Source organism: Dendropsophus ebraccatus, chromosome 1 (genome assembly GCF_027789765.1).
Source record: "Dendropsophus ebraccatus isolate aDenEbr1 chromosome 1, aDenEbr1.pat, whole genome shotgun sequence".
Classification (NCBI taxonomy): Eukaryota; Metazoa; Chordata; class Amphibia; order Anura; family Hylidae; genus Dendropsophus; species Dendropsophus ebraccatus.
In genome coordinates this window covers 17,457,903-17,472,523 of record NC_091454.1, presented here as the reverse complement: position 1 = coordinate 17,472,523, position 14,621 = coordinate 17,457,903, and the positions used below count along the sequence as shown (strand labels likewise).

The following is a 14,621-nucleotide window of genomic DNA, read 5'->3' as shown; positions in this document are numbered from 1 at the left end:
ATTTAACGTAAGTATCTCTATAGAGCCCCATATTAACCCTTGCTGTGTGCATCATCCCTATAATACTTCTTGCCTTGTTCCTAGGCTATGAAATCACTGCACCAATCATGTACTGTGGCATTATAATGTCTGCAGGTGAGCTGTGATATCATAGTCTGCATAATTCCTGTACTGTGACATCACTCTGTGTAGTATCCCTGTACTGTGACATCACTGGGTGTATTATCCCTGTACTGTGACATCACTGTGTGTATTATCCCTGTACTGTGACATCACTGTGTATATTATCCCTGTACTGTGGCATCACTGTGTGTATTATCCCTGTACTGTGACATCACTGTGTGTATTACCCCTGTACTGTGACATCACTGTGTGTATTATCCCCCCTGTACTGTGACATCACTGTGTGTATTATCCCTGTACTGTGACATCACTCTGTGTATTATCCCTGTACTGTGACATCACTGTGTGTATTATCCCTGTACCGTGACATCATTGTGTGTATTATCCCCCCTGTACTGTGACATCACTGTGTAGGATCCCTGTACTGTGACATCACTGTGTATTATCCCTGTACTGTGACATCATTGTGTATTATCCCTGTACTGTGACATCACTGTGAGTATTATCCCTGTACTGTGACATCATTGTGTGTATTATCCCTGGACTGTGACATCACTGTGTGTATTATCCCTGTACTGTGACCTCACTGTGTGTATTATCCCTGTACTGTGACATCACTGTGTGTATTATCCCTGTACTGTGACATCACTGTGTATTATCCCTGTACTGTGACATCACTGTGTCCATTATTCCTATGCTGTGACATCACTGTGTGTATTATCCCTGGACTGTGACATCACTGTGTCCATTATTCCTATGCTGTGACATCACTGTACACACTGTTCTTATAATATAACTTTATGTGTGCAACTGTGACATCACTGTGTGCATTATGCCCGTACTGTCACATCACTGTGTCCGTTATCCTACAACTGTGACATACCTGTGTCTATTATCCCTGTACTGTTGCCGTGGCCCGGGTAGCTGGTACTGATGTTGGGCCTGCTGGTGGGTTCTGGCATTTTGGAGGCTACTTGTCACGGCAGGCAGGAGCGGTAACACCCACCCCCGGACACGTGGTAACCGGATCTTGGTTCGGACAGGTGTGAGGTGCAAGGTGTTGGTACAAGTGCGGTGGCAGAGATGACACAGAATGAGTCCCACTTTAAACAACTTGTAAACTTTACTTGAAAAAGGTATCTTAGTGCAAACAGTTACAAACAGTGCTCAGGAAACAACAACAGGATATAGGGAGCGAATAGAAGGGCCTCTTGCCTAATGTGCTTTGCATTCTGCCGGGATGTGGTGAAGTGTTGAGAAGTGTTTGAAGAAATTTAGTCTAGTTATCTCACCTAACCTTCTGCCCCACAGTGCAAGGTGACCCGTCCTCTGGGGTAGTACGAGTCCCAGGTCTCTGCTCTGGGTGGAGCTGGCTTGTAGTGTGCTTCCCTGAGCGCTTGTCAGTAAAGAGCGGCTGAACTTTCACTGTGCTCTACTGTAGGATCAGTCTTGAGCTTGTCCGTCCCTTTTGTAAGGTGGTCGACTGTCCTATTCAGTTAGTCTGTCCTCAGCATAGGCAAGGGTGAGATCTCCCTTGGCTCCGATGTCCATAGCTAAAGACTACAGGAAGTGGTTACTAGAGAATAGAAGTGTGTGTGTGTAGCTAGAGCTAAGGTTATCTGCAGCAGTGCTGTGAAAGTGGGACATCTAGTGGTTGGAGTAAGGAACAGCAGCCGACCTGTCCTAACCTGTGACACAAGAGCGATACACTCTTACCAAGGTGTAAGAAGAAAACACGTAGTGAGACTCTACACTTTGACATGACTGTGTCCATTATTCCTATACTGTGACATCACTGTGGGTATTATTGCAGTACTGTGACATCACTGTGGATATTATTGCAGTACTGTGACATCACTGTGAGTATTATTGCAGTACTGTGACATCACTGTCAGTATTATTGCAGTACTGTGACATCACTGTGTGCTCTGACAATGAAGACAAGTATTATGTTCCATGTAAACAGTAATCGGACATCTTCTCTTTCCGGTAATATTCCTTCCGCCTCTTATTTGTATAATCTGGAGTCTCTGCCCAACGTGAAATGTTTTATTAATAGGAACAGAATGCAGAAAAATGAGCCTGCAGTTTCCTGTTACCGCCGGCAGACCATAGCGCTAAGGTTATTGACACCTGAGGTTTTCATCGTCTCTCATTCTGCTCTTATTAATAAAACATCCCTCAAAACGGAAATTCACAATCGTAATTTATTTGCTTTTTCCGAATATCCAGGATAAAATTTATTGGCGACAACCAACAAATTATTATTAAGGTTTTATTCATGAAAACTTTCCTGCAGTATCAGATGAACATACAAGTCATTGCTTTTCACCCTCTGTTATGGAGGATGCTGGTTCTCATTGAAGAGACACACATGCAATGCATTATGGGAAAAGGTATGCAAATTAGCTCTCCTTAAGAAAAATTAACACTGTCTCTGCATGATAGGAATTGTAGTTTTGCAACAGCTCGAGGGTTGCGAGTTTAACACCCCTGAGTTAGACTAATGTTCTGCAATATCCAACAATGGGATACAGGTGACTAGTTGTAGCTACTTCAACTACCCTGATGAACAGGCCTGGCCTGAAGCCCCAACTGGTCCTGAAATGCAGTAAGACCCAGTGTATAACTCCTCCTTACTGGCTAGACAATCGTGATGTGGCCTTTCAAGGGATACTTGAAAATATGGCCGTGTGGGCTACCCCTTGAGAAGTATTTATAGAACCCCCTTGGATAGGACTGGTATCCCTGGGCTAACAGCTGATGCCCCATGTGATCTAAGGCAGCATAAACTAATGACAGAAATACTGAACATATCGGTGTAATACTTACATCATTTTGTTCAGCCGTTCTCCTAATATGCAGAATAGGATTCTTGCCACACCCCTCCCCCCGCCCTCCAGCTGCTGCTTGACAGTTGACTGCCTATACACAGCATGGATAGATAACTGCCAATCAGCAGTTGGTGGGCGGAGTTTTCCACTTCTCATGAATATCCAGGACTACTGAGCTTATGCACATAATGGAGAGCTCTAGTTATTGTCCATGTTGTCCAGGAGGAGATCTCTGCACAGAACAATGTAAGTGATACATCATTCTGTTCAGCTTCTCTGTCACTAATTTATGCTACCCTTAAGGCCCTATTACACAAAGAAATTATCGGCCGTATACGAACGATACCGACCGTTAAGGCCCATTATCGCTTTGTGTTATAGAAGCCAACAATCAGCCGGCTGATCGGTTTCTTTCAACATGTTGAAAAAGAAACGGCCAGGATAGACCGCCGCTATCTTCTATGGGCTGCAAGGACAATCTAGGCCAGGCAGCTCCCCCGGCTCTTACCCGCTCCCTGCCGACACATGTAATAGCGACGGCAGCAAGCGGGGAACAAGGAGCAAGTGAGCGCTGACCTGACAGAGTCTCTTTAAGCTTTCTATCCCCATGTCGGCATCTAACCATTGCAAGTGACTTGCTCTGACCATGTTACTTAATTACCACTAGGTGGCAGCAGAGTACATAGTATCCACCTTACTGATTGCAATTCAATGGGCCTCCAACACCAAGTCCTGGGTGCAGCTGCTACTTTTGCACCCCCTTTAGTTATTCCCCGTTAATGACTTTACAGTGGAGCAGAGTTAGGTGATGCAATACTTACCTTGCAGACAATCTTCCATGTACCTAAATGATCAGATTTATCCCCCATTTAAGAATTGTGCCCGAGGCCAACACCCCAGTGTCCTATGCCCCCCAATATACAATGCCTTTATGTGGGCGCCTTTTAGAGAGTACAGAAATTACGCATGCCTCTCATCACATCTCTAGCACCCTGCGGATGACGCCTTTCTGCAGTGTAGACGAAAGTCGCATTTTAAAGCAGAACTGAGATTCCAGCAAAACAGATGACTTCATCCTGTAACAAGGTGCAAGGTTCCATGGTATTCCAGGCATGTAGGATTTGCTAAGCAACAATGAATATTTCTAGCGATGAACCTGACAGCAAAAGCCTAATTAGAAATCAGTGGCAGATGCAATTTCTGCACTTGACTGCACGTCCATATGAGCACTGATATAGGGGCCATGAATGGGATTTCCTGCCAATACATACATTGCTGGACACCAGGGTTCTCTGGGGTTATAACATTGCTGACCTACCCACAGGGATGGCCGTCAATGTCTGATTATTGAGGTGTTGACCCCCACACCCCTTCCGGCCCAGCACTTCTTCCAGTGGACTGTGCTGAAGCAATGCGCCATCTACTGTGCAGTGGTGGCAGCGGGTTACTGCAGCTCAACTCCTATTTACCCGGCGAAAAAAATCAACAGGTGTCACAAAGTTACACAGATTTGTTATTAACTTCTATTTCAAAATCTCAAGTCTTCCAGTACTTATCAGCTGCTGTATGTCCTGCAGTAAGGGGTGTATTCTTTCCAGTCTGCTGCCACCTCTGTCCATGTCAGGAACTGCCCAGAGCAGTAACAAATCCCTATAGAAAACCTCCCCTGCTCTGGACAGTTCCTGACATGGACAGAGGTGGCAGCAGACTGGAAAGAATACATCACTTCCTGCAGGACATACAGCAGCTGATAAGTACTGGAAGACTTCAGATTTTTAAATAGACGTAAATTACAGATACATTTCTGAGACAAGTTTGAAAGATAAAAAAAAAATCACTGAAATAAAAAAAAGTTTAAAAAAAAAAAAAATATATATATATATATATATAAAAAAAAAAAAAGCAAAACATTGGGTTTAACTCATCAGCTGAAATTTGCATATACATAGCCTAGACGTCTCCTCATCTCTAAAAGGTCATTGAATTAGGAAGGACAAGTTGAGTAAAGCAAATTTTTACCATGGAATCTTAAACGCTCTCGTTTTTTTTAGTCTATTAGACTCTTGATCTAGTCAACAATGGTGACAGGGGGTGTCCGGGTCTACACAACGGGAAGATGCTTAGAGATAAATGCATTAACATTCCAGGGGGTTGCTTATGACTTCATACACAGTGGGATCAAGAGGATTAGTGAGTCCTAAATTATACATGGAGAGAGTCATAGCGTCTTCTGTGCACCGCAATATATAGCCAACAATTAAAGGGGTTATCCAGAGCTTCAAAAACATGGCCACTTTTCCCCCTCTCTTGTCTCCGTTCCATTGAAGTAAATGGAGCTTAATTGCAAACCACACCTGAACTGGAGACAAGAGAGGGGGAAAAGTGGCCATGTTTTACTAGCGCTGGATAACCCCTTTAACCTTGTTACTGGAATTTTTAGGTAAAGCTGATCGTAGCCCTAAGCCAGACACTGACAGCTATCTCTCTGGACCCCCCATATGTGCACACTTAGCTTAAAGGGGTTATTCAGCGATACAAAAACATGGCCACTTCTTCCCCCCCCCCCCCCCCCCTTGTCTCCAGTTCAGGTGCGGTTTGCAATTAAGCTCTATTTACTTCAATGGAACGGAGTTTAAAACCCGACCCAACCTGGAGACAAGAGGGGGGGGGGGGGGGGGGGGGAGTGACCATGTTTTTGTAGCGCTGGATAACCCCTTTAACAATGGGCATCCTAAGCATGCATATGTAACTCTTTCCGGACCGGGGCTTGAGCAGCCCTGCAGTTCCTCATACAGCCACTAGTGGCAGCAGAACGTCCACGTCCACCAAACAGCCACGTCCACCAGGAGTTCTATTCTTACCCCATCCCTGTCCTTATGGAACATAGTAAAAGTGATTGATATGATAGGACGACCACCATTGAAATCACAGACATATCCCAGTATGTTTTTCATAGACCCCCAATGCATTTTTTTTTTGTGTGCTCTGCCTGCGAAATATATCATACATGTTGAATTAATTCATTATTTCCGGCCCCCCTCCGCTGGATTAGCCCTGGATGGAAGGAGGATGCTTATACAGATGTTTCTGTGATTTGCCACTGACTATGCGTTTAATCCTCACGAGCACGAAACATTCAATTGGAATCACCATCCGGAAGTCGAAGAGCTTAAACTGAAACTACACTATCTGTGAGCTCTGAATGAGCGCCGCGCATAAAACATCAAGCTGTTTTAGGATTAGGAAAGTGATGAAGTAGATTGTGCGCTGACCTGTTTCACTGCACATCTTTGTAATGATGGGGAGGCGACTCCACGGAGGCGGCAAGGATCGGGACATACCATACAAGCAGTAATTTGTTGTTATAGGGGCTCTTCTATATATAGGCATCGGAAGTCTAAAAGTAAAAAAAAAAAAAATATTTTTTAGGTTTATACAGTAGTTTCGGTTAACCCCATAGGACTGTCATACAGTGCATATTGCCTACCAAAATAGTGACCTCAGATCTGATCCGATGGATCATCTGTGAAGGAGACTTAAAGGGGTTATCCAGCGCTACAAAAACACGGCCACTTTTCCCCCTCTCTTGTCTCCAGTTCAGGCGATTTGGTTTGCAATTAAGCTCCATTTACGTCAATGGAACTGAGTTTGAAACCCCACCCAATCTGGAGACAAGAGAGGGGGAAAAGTGGCCATGTTTTTGTAGCGCTTGATAACCCCTTTAAAGGATCTACTGCTGGATACCACAGGACTCTTTCAGAGATCTTGTGGAGTCCAGGTCTTGATGGACCTTCTACATATTATTCGCTAGGTATATTTAGGCTGCATTCATACACCGGTGAAATCTGTCCTCCATCAGACTACGGACCCATATGTTTGAATGTCCCCATTCACACATTCGTATATGTTACGGGACCGTGATGCATACGGACTGTAATTGTGGCACAGATCACTGTTCACTAATGAATGGGTCATTGTAGACAGCTACAAATGGACATCCGTAGATGTACCAACTGCACTACAGACGTATGAATGGAGCCTTAATGTTATTGCTGATCGGTGTATAGATGTGGCTGTAGGAAATACATAGGTACCATGTGCACCAGGGTCTTGGTATCAAGAGGGCCCAAAAGCCCCCCTGCCATGTTAGAAGTAGCTGGGGTGGGGGCATGTTACAGATTCTGTATTGAGGCCCAGGAGATTACTGTAATGTTTCGACATGGCATTGTGAATCGTTCATACAAAGGACCATATGTTCCCTCTATAACCATCTGAAACGTTGGGAGTTGTGCCCATACATGCTGCCAGTGCAGAACGAGGCCTACACGACTTCCCCACATGCCCATGCCTGTCTGGAGTTGAAATGCGTTACCATGGAAACCACAATAAGTAAATGCTGTAAATGATCACAGACGAGCATTAGCTGCATCCCGGGAATACGGCGCTGCGCCATCATTACAATGGGGTCTAATTACGGCTTTCAACTTTTTTTTTTTTTTTACAGGATTTGTATGTCATCACAGTAGATATTGTTATTACCATTACTATATCCACACAACGACAAGTCATTCTGCTTGTTATTAAGTGGCTGCATATTAAGGAGATTTAACAAAACTATTAAAAGGAAAATTGGACGATTTGTCCATAGCAACCAATTTAGGTTACGGGTTGTTATGGAATCGTGTCTAGCTTTCCGCTGCCTGCTAAAATATGGTCAGTAACCAACTCTGCTCAGCAACAAGCCTTTTACTGGGATTGGGATTTTTATAGGAATCTGCAATAGAGGCTTCTAAGGGAACGCGGATGTTCGTAGCTCCCCCTAGTGGTGGCGGCATGCTGTCAGAATTATATCAGGCTACACTCACGCACTTGTCCTATGTTTAACATGTATGTCATATAGGGATTATACATATGCGGATCATATCCATATGGGTCCATTGGCTGAATGCTGGAGTTTAGTGTCCACTTAAGGAGTTTGGCATCCATTGTGTATTGGGTGGCTTAACAACCTGATTAGTGGCGGTCCAAATGCCAGGACCCCCACCGATCCTAAGAATGGGGACACAATTGTCCCTGCAATGAATGGAGTACTTACTATACCTGCATGGCCAATGTGGCCTGCACTCCATTCATTCTTTATGAGGCCCCCAAACCCCTCTGAGCACTGAACCCGGAAGTGTTCAAATAACCTCCCCCCATTTCATAGCCTATGAGATTCCTTACATATTTGTAAACCCCTCCCCCCCCAAAAAAAATCTGCTGCCCACTGCCTGTTGTTAGGTTGAAAAAGTCTCTTGTAACAGCCTCGGCAAGACAATACAGGAAGTGGGGGTGGGGGGCTTAACGTGTACACTGTGTACCTGTATGTGTAAGTGTACAGAGGGTCTTCCCTGCTTCCCTCTCATCTCAGAAACAGCGGACCTTACTATAAACTTTTCCTTTATTTGCTACGGCTTAGTTTGCTGCCTTTCTTTTCATAGCACCTTGAAAAAACAGTACATCAGTAACCCCCCAGTGTACTGTGCAAATCATCCACCTGCACAGTGTTGGCCTGTTTATTACTTCCTTGCTGTCCTACATGTTCTTTTATGTGTTCTCACATAGCATCTTGCAACAACCCGGTGCATCAATAACCTCTTCTCCCTCCACATGTCATCTAGAGTACTGTGTAAATCATCAGCCCAGCACAGTGCGAGCCTAGTCAGTGCACTATGTCAGGGGACAGCAGAAAAGAGTATGTGATGGATGGAGAAGACTATGTAGCCAGGGCTGTATTAACAGCTGCTGCTGCCCTAGACACTAAACCTGAAGACGCCCCATCTTGAGGAGCATGGGGGAAGAGTGGTTTCGGCCACATGTATTTTTCTACATGTAGAAACATTGTCTAAATCCTGTTTTTCATGATTTTTAACTGCTTAATACATAAATTTCCTCATAGAATCAATGATTAAAGCTGTCTGCATATTGTCTGAAGGACATAGGTAGGTAATAGCTGCAGGCATCACAGACATACTAGGCCTGAACAACACCGCCACACCAGACCTGATCATACCCCCACCCCCCTCAAAAAGACACCAGATTTACTGGCAAGTCTGACCGGGAGGTGGGAGACTAAAAAAATAAAAACAAAAAAAAACTTGTTTTTTCCCCCCTGCTCGGTGCTGCCCTAGGCACCGGACCACGGGTGCCTAGTGGTAAATACGGCCCTGTATGTAGCTAGGTGTGCACTACTGACAAACAGCTCAGTTCTGTTCACACTAGAGATGAGTGAACCTCGAGCATGCTTTGGTTCGTCCAATCCTGAACACTCTGCATTTGATTACTGGTGGCTGAAAAAATTGTACGCTGCCCTAAAGCTACCTGAAAGGCCATTGGCTGTATCCCTGTTTTTGAGAGGACTCCCTAGGGCTGCATCCAACTGCTTCAGTCACTGGTAATTAAAGGGGTTCTCCAGTGCTACAAAAACATGCCCATTTTTCCACCTCTCTTGTCTTCAGATTGGGTGAGGATTCAAACTCCGTTCCATTGAATTAAATGGAGCTTAATTGCAAACAACACCTGAACTGGAGACAAGATAGGGGGAAAAGTGGCCATGTTTTTTTTAGCGCTGGATAACCCCTTTAAATGCAGAGTGTTTGGGTTCGGACAAACCAGAGCATGCTCGTGATTGAGAAACGGCTAAACGGAAGGTAATACTTTTTTTTTTATTATTTATTTAAATTTGATTTTCTTTTTAATTATTTTTTACATTTTTTTTATTAGCTATTTATATTTAAATAATTTTTTTGCTTAATTTGGGTGGTTGGTGGGTCAGCCGTAGACTCTCATCCTTCACCTGTCCATTACCACTTCCTATATTTAAAGACGTAAATCTATATCGAACTCATCCCATATCACTTGACACTTTGATCTGTTTTTGTTCCACGTCTAGATGGCACCGGATATCTTTTTAAAACCTATTTTATATTTGTATGCGAACTTATGCCATCTGATACCTAGGGAAAAATGGACAACCCCTTTAAAGGAAATGTTAATGCAAAATAAATAAATACATTTTAAAAAAATCATTGATAATTATGTGGAGTAAAATTTCAGATAGTTTTTGAAAACGAAAAAAAAAAAAATTCCACCTTAATCTAATGTGAAAACTTTTGTGAATTTTAGATGCAAATTTAAGCAAAAACAAACACACACACACACACATATATTTGTTGCAAATTTTTAAAGTCCCATTGATTTCGATAAACCCAATCAAGAATTAGGATGTACTATGTTGCTGGACTAGACCAAGAGAAGCTCAAAATTTCCAGTCCCCCCATGAAGCAACATAGTCCTGATGATTCTTTATGTAGTACGGGGCAATGGGTGGAACATGGTCTTTGGGTCATAATTGCTATTAGGCATGCATTTAAGCAAGGGTTATTGAAGTACTGAGGATAGGGGAATTTGCAGTCCCCTCTCTCATAATCAGTGCCTTACCAAACATTTGGATATACAGTCTAGACCAGAGATGGGAAACTTTTGGCCCCTCGGTTGTTGCAAAACTAAGTTGTAGCTTTTACTGTCCAGGCATGATGGGAATTGTAGTTTTGCAACAGCTGGAGGGCCGAAGGTTCCCCATCCCTGACTTAAAGGGATCATAATATTATAATAGGGTGCTTCCCTCCCCATACTATGAGATCACAGGGACTCCATGTATATCCAAGATACCTCCACCACAGACTGTTTTAGGTGACTGTGGATTAAGCATTTTTTTTTATTTGCTGGGAAATTGAAGTTGGATTTTATATGCTTGATTACAAAAGTGGACTGCCTAATCCCATGGGAATTGAAAACCTAGCTCAGGGTAACTCGGTTTCCCACGCTGATTTTCAGCATTCGGTGGGTATGACATCTGTTTAGCTTTTTTTCCAGCTCCGCCATGCCTTTACCCTAAGCAGGCAACCCATTTTTTATATTTTTTTTTCCATCACATAGGAAACCATCTTGCGCGGCAGAATTCTACGTATGTATATTTGGCATCAAGTATGTTAATTTTTTTTTTCGCCTTGATGGAGATTTGCTGTTTGCTAATCTGGAGGACTGGGTTAACTCTTTCCTCGCAGAAGTCGGCTAAATATATCATCGCTGACAACATAAATTTACTTTAGCCTGAAGTCTAGCTGGATTTAAAAAAAAATATTGTGAGATCCTGATGGCCACAGAAACATGTATCACTTATCTACCGCCCCCTGATTACACCGCAGTCATAGGGGAGAAACCTGTAGGGATGGTGAAGATGATGATGATGATGATGATGAAACATCACTATCATGTATTAATGATATTATGTCTACTACTACTAGTGTCATTATATATATCATATATATATATCATGCACTGTACAGTATATGTCACTGCATTATATATATATATATATATATATATATATATATATATATATATATATACACACTTTGGGGGAGATTTATCAAACATGGTGTAAAGTGAAACTGGCTCAGTTGCCCCTAGCAACCAATCAGATTCCACCTTTCATTTTCCAAATAGTCTGTGAGGAATAAAAAGTGGAATCTGATTGGTTGCTAGGGGCAACTGGGCCTGTTTCACTTTACACCATGTTTGATAAATCTCCCCCAAAGTGTATATATATATATATATATATACATGTAGCCATATGTCGCCTGTCTGTCCTTACTCTGTACAACCTCCCAGCTGTATGAAGCTGTTATATGACGCCAATAGAAGTACATGGACCTTCAATTTCATGCTGCATTCTTTTCTATTAGATTCAGTATAAATCAGACCCTACCATGCAGCGTTACTTCGAGGACGCGATAATTCTGTAATGCGACGCCATACAGGGCACCATGTGGCGGCAAATAGAACATATACAGCTCCGTGGTAAGGAGCCACAGGGGCACCATGTGTAGGGGTGCAGCATTCTGCACATATTGTATAATATTATATCACTACTACTTATAGTATCACTATGATATCTTGTTATTACTACAAGATGTATAATATTACTAATGATATATCACTGCCACCTTTGTATAAACAATGATACTACTACTGCTACTACTGATATATTTGTAATAATAATAATAATAATAATAATAATAATACTTTTATTTGTATAGCGCACACAGATTCCGCAGCACTTTACATAGTTTTTCCCAATTATTGCTCCCTGTCCCCATTAGGGTTCACAATCTAAATTCACCTATCTGTGTATTTTGGGTGTGGGAGGAAACCAGAGTACCCGGAGGAAACCCACACAAACACGGAGAGAACATACAAACTCTTTGCAGATGTTGTCCTTGGTGGGATTTGAACCCAGTGCTGCAAGGCTACAGTGCCAACCACTGAGCCAATAATATATAGTATCACTATAATATTTTGCTATTATGGAAAGATATAGTATATCACTACTATTACTAATAGCCGTACAATATATAACTACTACCACTACTATATAATAATAATAACAATAATAATAATAATAATAATATCAGTACTACTGGTACTATCATAATATTTAGCTATTAGTACAAGATGAATTATAATACCCCTATGACTAATAATAATATATCACGACTACTGTCACAAAGGCGTTACTGCTGCTACTAAATAACAATACCTATGATAATATATATATGTGGTACTATGATAAGGGCTGCTACTACTATATAACAATCCTATGATATAATATATATGGTACTATGATAAGGACTGCTACTATATAACAATACCTACAGTATGATATAATATATAATATTATGATACTACTGCTACTATGAATGTTAGTATCATATTGTATAACAATAATAAATCACAACTACTATCACTATGATAATAATAATAATAATAATAATGATAATGATAATAATAATAATAATAATAATAATAATAATAATAATAATAATAATAATAACACTGTTACTGATATAACTATAGTATTGCTAGTACTGCAAGCTAATGTGTAAAGCACTATAATAATACTATGCTACTAGCAGTAATGATGCCACCACCACTGGCACAAAGATATTATAGACTATTAGTAGTAGTAGATAGTATTAACAACAACAACAACAACAATAATTATATATATATATATACACACAGTATATACATATATATATATATATATATATATATATATATATATATATATATATCATGACTTCTATCACAATAAATACGACTAATACTAATACTGCATATTGATGTAATAGTAGTAAGTGACCACTACTATTATACTATTACAATTATGTTTGTACATGTATATTAGCATAATAATAATAATAACCTCTATTGTCACACTGTACTTGCATATTAGTACAGTAATAATGTTAGTAATAATAATAATGATAATCATCATCATCACAACTACTCTTATAATGTTAGTGTGATAATACTATTGCTACATGCTATATCATTACTACTCTCACAATGATGTTTGTACTTTTATATTAGTAATAACAATACTATTAATAATAATAATAATGATGATGATGATGATGATGATGATGATAATCACAAGTACTATTATAATATTAGTGTGGTAATGCTACTGCTATATACTTTATCACTACTACTATCACAGGTACAATAAACTACTACCAATCATCACCATAGCCTATAACCACTCATTCTGTCACTAACAGCAATAACAAGAGTCCATGAGATCACTAATAGATAAACGACATCACTAATATCCACAATTATCCCTGTAAGGAGCACTACAACTCCCAGCAGCACTCCGCAGCCTGTAACACTACCCAGCACACTGACAGCCTCTCTATTGTCTCACCCTATCACAAAGTAACAAATAAATCATAAACTATTCAGCATCCCGGGCTCCTTTCTTCTCATTACACTTTGCTGGTGAAGCTGCCAATGAACTATTTCACACCAGTCCACTTGTCTATTCTTTGCCTGCACCTCAGTCACTGCCTCCTCCATGGGAATACTTTGCATTGCAATACAAGCACTGTGAAATACAATTCCCTTTTCCATCCCCCCCCCCCCCCTCCTCTTTTTTTTTTTTTTTTTCAGAAAAGGCAGCATTAACTACTCTGGGGCTGTGTGACACCGAGTCACGCTTAAAATAACAGGCAATATATATATATATATATATATATATATATATATATATATATATATATATGCATCCGGTAGCATCAGCCTGTTGCACAGCGGTGCCCAAGAGCTGCCAATCACTTCATGGGGTGTCTCTGCTGTGCCCCCTCCCTTCAGCATGGATTAATACACAGCTAGGAGGATAGAGAGGCAGAGAGAGAGGAGAGACAGGAACAGATTGCTCTCTGGAAAGCCAGGCATCTGCTTCATAGAGGAGCTTGGTAACTATGGATGGAGGCAAGCAGCATCTTTGACGTCAGGATTAATGATTGGTCTCTCATCTGGGTTCCCTCTCCTTGTGTTATTTGTGTACACTGAGGGTTTTTGCTCTGCTCCTACTCTCTTGCCTATATATTCCATTTTTTTTTCTTCTTCTTCTTTTTTTGGAGATCATCCAGCTCCAATTCCCATTGCACCCCCCCCCCCTACCCCTCCTGTGTCTCTATCTGAGGGAGGGGGAGGAGGATCTTCAGTGACATCCTGCAGAATGATTGGGGCTGATGAATATTTCATGTTTGAAGA

The 14,621-nt window shown here is 41.3% G+C and overlaps 1 long non-coding RNA gene across 1 annotated transcript in view; it reads right to left on the bottom strand.

Annotated features, from left to right (window-relative positions):
• The window catches only part of LOC138772423 (uncharacterized), a 59,938-nt gene extending 52,667 nt beyond the window's left edge, over positions 1-7,271 (bottom strand). Inside the window, exons 1-2 of the long non-coding RNA XR_011359767.1 lie at positions 7,052-7,271; positions 6,230-6,354 (exon numbers count right to left, since the gene is read on the bottom strand). This is a non-coding gene — a long non-coding RNA (uncharacterized lncRNA). The remainder of the gene's footprint in view (positions 1-6,229; positions 6,355-7,051) is intronic.
• Between the last annotated feature and the right edge of the window lie 7,350 nt (positions 7,272-14,621).